This window comes from Hyaena hyaena, unplaced genomic scaffold, assembly GCF_003009895.1.
Source record: "Hyaena hyaena isolate Hyena2069 unplaced genomic scaffold, ASM300989v1 scaffold_356, whole genome shotgun sequence".
NCBI classification, from domain to species: Eukaryota; Metazoa; Chordata; class Mammalia; order Carnivora; family Hyaenidae; genus Hyaena; species Hyaena hyaena.
The window spans coordinates 524572-530905 of NW_024080985.1; positions in this window are offsets into that span (position 1 = coordinate 524572).

Sequence of the window (6334 nt, forward strand, 5' to 3'; positions counted from 1 at the left end):
GCAAACAGTGGCAATTTTATCACTTCCTCTTCAAATTATATAGCTCCATATTGTTTTTCTTATATGCATGTTTTGTTAGAACCTCCATGATAATAAGTGTGGACGTTCTTATTTCTGGTGTTACCGGGAACATGTCTGATATTTCCTACTAAGTTTCTTTTCTGTAGCAGTCTTTTCAAATGAAAATCTTATGCAGGATAATGGTTTTACTTTTTTACTTCTAAATCCGTTAAATCTGAAATTGATATGATTACATTCTAATCAGGAGAGCGAAACAAAGCAAATGAAAATATAGGTGATAAGTCCAGTGAGGGACGAGTCAAACAGGGTATAAAGGAAGAAAAATTTTCCCTTCTTCCCTTCTAGATTCTTTGGCTCGTTTAGTAATAAAATGGGCATAAGACAGATTAACAAGATAAAACCAAATTTAATCTCATACATACAAGAGCCTCATAAAAAGATGAGACTCACAGCAGGAAGCCTTTAAACCTTTTAGACACAGAAACAATACATTTGTTAAAAACGACAAGACAAAGGGGTTTGGGCTTAGGGGTAGTGAACTGGTGAAGAATAAACAAGACTTGTTATATAGTCTCCTTAGCCCTAAATCCCGTCTCTGATCATAAGGATGCCTTCTACCCTCCCGGTCGGTACAAGGTGGACAGCTTTCACATGGGAGATTTATAATCTCCTTACAGGGGGGCAGGGGAGGGTCAGAGTGTCCTTGCGCTCACTGTTTCTCAAGTGTCTTTAATTCAAAATAGTCGATAAGCCAAAGTGGCATATTTTGGGGTGACAGTGTAAACCCCTACGAGGGTAAGGGAGGTAGAAAATGCCGAGTGCAGGGAAAACTGTGGTTTTTTTAAACAGTGGTCCAGAGCAGGCCTCACTGAGGAAGTAACATTTAACGAAGACAGGGAGGAAGAAGGATATATGGAGATTGCTAATTCCCAGTGGAAGGAACAGCGATTGCAAAGGCCAAGGGTGGAAATGGGCCTCACAGTCCAACAATCACAACACAACTGAAACAGCGTAAGTTTAAGAAGCGTAGGAAGAAAGGAGGTAAGAGCGGGAGGTGGGGCAGATTCTCTAGAGTCCTAGAGGTCAATGTCAGGCTTTGGTTTTTACTGATAGGGAACCATTAGAGTAACACATGATGGACGTTTTAGAAGAATCTCTTTGCTACTGTATTAAACACTGATGTTTTGGGCGTGGGGCATGTGTGGCAGTTAGAAGCTAAAAGACCTCTTAAGAGACTATTAAAATCTATGCGAAGATGATGGATTCTAGATCTATTTTAAAGGAAAAGTCAGCAGGATTTGCTGAGACACTGTTTATGGGGTGTGAGGGGTGGGAGAGCTATCACTATGGAGGCAGAGAAGCCTGTGGAGGACAGCCTGGCTTTTGATGTGTTCTGTCTGAGACGTGTTAGATGTCATCGTAGAGCTCAAGATGAGGGAGCTAGGTATGGGGGTCTGGAGTTTGAGAAGACCAAAAGTACACGTTTGGGAGTTGCCAGCTTGTGGCTTATAGTAAAGACACAAGATTAGCAAGAAAGTGAGTCCTGAAGGAGAAGAAAGAGGCCCAGGGGTTGAGCTCTGGAGTACGCCGACAATGAGAAGAAAAGGAACCTGCAAAGGAGACAGAACAAGAAGCCAGTGAGGTCAGAAGACAACCAGGTAGTTTGCAGCGTCTTGAAAGCCAAAATGAAGATGAATCACGGAGGGAGTGCTCAGCTGAGGCTACTGCCGCTCACAGGCTAAGGAAGAGGGGATCTATGCATTCATCCCTAGTTCAAGCAATACAGAAGGGTGTTCTTGGCAACCTTCACAAGAACGGTTTCAGTAGAGTAGGAGGGTGAAAAGTAAGACTAGAGAAAATGTGAGGAGAAGAATTAGAGACAGGCTTCCTTGGTTTAGAAAGGAAACAATCAAAAATAAATTAATTTTAAAAAAAGGTTGGGGGAGGCTCTTCGGCAGCTCAGTTGGTTAAGCATCCGACTTCAGCTCAGGTCATGATCTCATGGTTAGATAGTTCGAGCCCCAAGTCAGGCTGTATGCTGACAGCTCAGAGCCTGTAGCCTGCTCTGGATTCTGTGTCTCTCTCTCTCTCTCTGCCCCTCCCCCACTCATGCCCTGTCTCTCTCTCAAAAATAAATAAATATTTAAAAACTAAATTTAAAAAAATGAAACAATTTTCCTTAAGAAACCTAGGTGATGTCTTGAGATTTTTGTGATTTGTGATTGACATATTTTTAAGGTTTGTTTCCTTAAGAATTTAAGACTTCTAAAAGCATCTCTGATCAAGTTGTGAGAGCACTAAAGTAAGTCTTTTCTGTAAAAAGGATAGAGAAAGAAGAACATAAAGTTCATTTCATTTGCTGTTTGATTTTCTGAAAGGTTACAGTACACAGAAGTTAAATTTTCTCTATAAGTCCTATTAACATAAGAGTATTCCATGAGGTCTAATTTACAGAATCGAATTTATCAAACCCAATAGTTGGTTGGTTTGTCACCTGTGTTTAAGTCCATCTTTCCTCTACTCTCACATCCTCCACGCCCCCATCACCATCATTAGCATGCAGACTCCAGGAGAACAGGAACTTTCTCTGTCTTACGGACCCCTGAATTCCCAGCACCTAGAATACACTCTGGCATATGGTCCATTCTGATATAATGCTAAGTGTTAAGTGAAATGAAATGCATGTTATGGAGACATTTTGGGCTATAACAACTGTATGTAGGATCATCCTAGAGACAGAAATACTAATAAACATCCTACAATTCACAGGACAGCCCCTCAAAACAAAGGCAACCCAACCTGAAATGTCAACACTGCCAAGGTTGGGGGCGCCTGGGTGGCTCAGTTGGTTAACTGGCCAACTTTGGCACAGGTCATGATCTCATGGTTTGGGAGTTTGAGCCCCACGTCAGGCTCTGTGCTGAAAGCTCAGAACCTAGAATCCCCCCCCCTTTCTCTGCCCCTCCCCCGCTTGGTGCTCTGTTTCACTCTGTCTCTCAAAAATATATAAATGTTAAAATTTAAAAAAAAATAGTGCCAAGGTTGGAAAATGCTGCCTTAGAGGAAAAAGGAGATTTAGCCTGATTCATGTAAGACTTGGGTCAGAATCTCTAGAAGAAGGAAAAGGGCCTCCAGCAGAAGCTGGGCGTATTAAAATTCACGCAAGAGACTGCCGGCTCTCACACAAGAAAACATCTGATGTGGATTTTAGGGAAGCATTTGTGTGAACTTTTTCACCAGGGCAGCAGCAGATAAAAATCTAGGCTGCAGTGTTTGAAGAGATCATAGCAGAAGATCACAAAACAATGAAATATTTCCAACAAATAGAGAAACTGAGGACTATCCTTATATATAAACTGAGATTATGTTTGTTAAGAAAAAAGAAAATTCCAGTAGAATAATAAGCACAAAGCCTGATGATACATACAGGTAACAAAAGATTGATAAAAGGCCAAAGAATATTGGGGGGGGGGGACACTCAACTTCATTAGCATTCAAGGAAATGCACTATGAAACAATGACATATATATATATATACATATATATACATATATATATATTAATCCATTGGAAGGACTAGAATTAAATATAGACTGAAAATACCCAGAGTTGGTGAGAGTATGGGGGAACAAGCAGTATAAACTGGTACAATTCCCTGGTAGCGGGACTTCAAATCATTTTTTTCCTTATAGTTTTCAATATTGCTCTTTTAAAAAATGGGCTTTTCACATATAAGTCATGATGCTACTGTCATCTGAAATAAAATCCCCAAATTACAGAAATCTATTTACACATATATACATATCGACTCTCAATAAAATGTTATTATTCCTGCCCTAGTTCAGAGCCAAATCTTTCTGTCACCTACCTTTCCCCCACCTTGCACTACAATCTGATCCTCCTGAAAATAAAACTGACTCTGTCACTTCCTTGCTTGAGACTCTTCAGCAGACCCCACTCCAGGGCGGGCCACTTAGCACAGAGGACAGCAAGGCACTCTCCCAGATCTGATGCTGTCTGTCCCTCCTCCCATGTCCTGCGTCACACTAAACTGCACAGCGCTTGTGATCTCTGCAGCTGTTTGCCTCGCTTCTTTACTCATTCATTTGCCCGGAATTCCTACAGCCCCTTCCCTGACCTGAAGTTCCAATAGCTCCTGGGGCTTACAGCCATTATATTACTTAGCACAGAGCCTAGAAATACTAGTCCTCTTCCTCCTTACAAACCAGGGTCTCCTAAATTTTTGTGTCTGGTGTGCCAGCACACCACCTGCCTGGCGAACAGAGTGCTTAACATTTGCTTAACATTTAAAGTGTTCTGTTCATTATCCTGTTTCCCTAGTTGCAACCCTCGGATTCATTTTTGCTAATTGTTTGATATGTTTACTATTGAGTTTAGAAAAGTTTTTGCGGTTACACAGACATCACCCCAGAATCAGAGCATCCTAACGTTTTAACTGTATCTTTCTCTGTAAATCAAAGTTCTTCCTATACACCTTAGAAACAGAGTATAGATCCAAGTGAATTTAAATAAGAATCATCTACCACTGGTGTTTTCCTTTTGAAAAGGAAAATGGCTGAAGGCTGTTGGAGGAGCTCATTGAGGGGACAGGATTGCCAACTGACCCATCAGCTGGACTTGGGCAATCGGAGACTGCTCGCCCCCCTTCCCTGTCCTTGGGATAGACATTCTGCACACAGTTCTCACAGTGGGAGTGGGGGCTGTTCCGAGGACACAGCTTTGGGAGAATAATGTGCTATTGAGACCTTTGGATGGTATAAGTGACTGAAGCCAGTTAAGGTCTCTTTAAAACTTTTAAGATTCTGACTGTTGGATGCAGTCATGTGTTTACCTGACAGTGGCTCAAGGCAAGCCTCGTACACAAGTTCCCTTGTTCATTAAACTTGCTACCTACCAATCTAGAGCACTCCGCCTCTCCCTCTGGTTGCTCTCTGTCCTCCACAAAGGGCCACTTTCAGATCATACCCAGGAAGGACCCGAGGTGGCCATAAACCAACAAAGGCAGTTTATGGCTTCTTCTAGAACACAGAGATTTCCAGACAAGGCAATGACTTTGAAATAGACTTAGTAAAAAGGAAGAAAAGAAAAAAAAAAAAAAAAAAAAGAAGGGAGGGAGAAGTCGAGAAACTTGGATACAATCTGAATTTAAAAAATACAATTCTGGCTTTAGTTTGTGGATGTTGTCATTTGGGGATTCCAGGGTGCTGCCTACACAGGATACACCATCACTTGTACCTTTGTACCTTGGTAAAAAAACTTTTAGAATAACATTAACAGCAAAAAAAAAAAAAAAAAAAAGAACAACAGTCACAGCTATATCTAAGGGAAACTTGGTGTTTGCTCTCCATAAGTACCTGGATGTGACTAAATCAGTACATCCCCTTCCGAATAGTTGTGTATAGCTCAAGGGTTTTCAAATAAAATATTATTCAGTTAGTGACCAATATACATAATCACAAATATTATACTAGGGCAGTATATAAAGGTGCTAATAGCAAATGGATAAATTAAAGGGGCAAACTAGGAAAACTGGGAAAATAATGCCCTTTACTCATACAAATGTTTCATTTTACCTGGAGAATGAGATATGTTTAATATCTCTATATAAGTTTATATGACATTTTATTCCTATAATTTAAAAGTATACTCCAAGGGGCATTTGGCTGGCTCAGTCGGAAGAGCATGAGACTCTTGATCTTGGGGTCATGAGTTCAAGCTCCATGTTGGGTGTAGAGATTAATTAAATAAATAAAACTTAAAATTAAAAAAAAAAAAACCCAAAACCAATAAACATATAATCTAAGACTAAAAAAGGTCATTTTTCACTTTTTAGATAAAATTAAAGTCACAGAAAATACCTTTCTTGATCTAATCAAGGCATAGTCAATACTGAAATCTATGGCAACTTCTTGAAGAAGGGTAAAAATAAAGGGAGGGGGCCACCTGAGTGGCTCAGTCGGTTGAGAATCTGACTTGTAATTTTGGCTCAGGTCATGATCTCAGTTCAGGAGTTCGAGCCCCATGTCGGGCTCCATGCTGACGGTGTGGAGCCTGCTTGGGATTCTCTCTCTCTCTTCTTTTCTCTCTGCCTTTCCTGTGCATGTCTCACTCCCACTGTCTCAATAAATAAATAAACTTAAAAAAAAAAATAAAGGGAAATTTCTCAAGTTTCCTAGCCATTGTTGATGGAAGGTGCTGCCGATGTAACAAGCAACACTGGTCAGTCTAACACTGGGTCCAGGCAAACTCAGTATGTTACTTCTGGAGAATGGAAAACCGTAGGAGTTTGCAG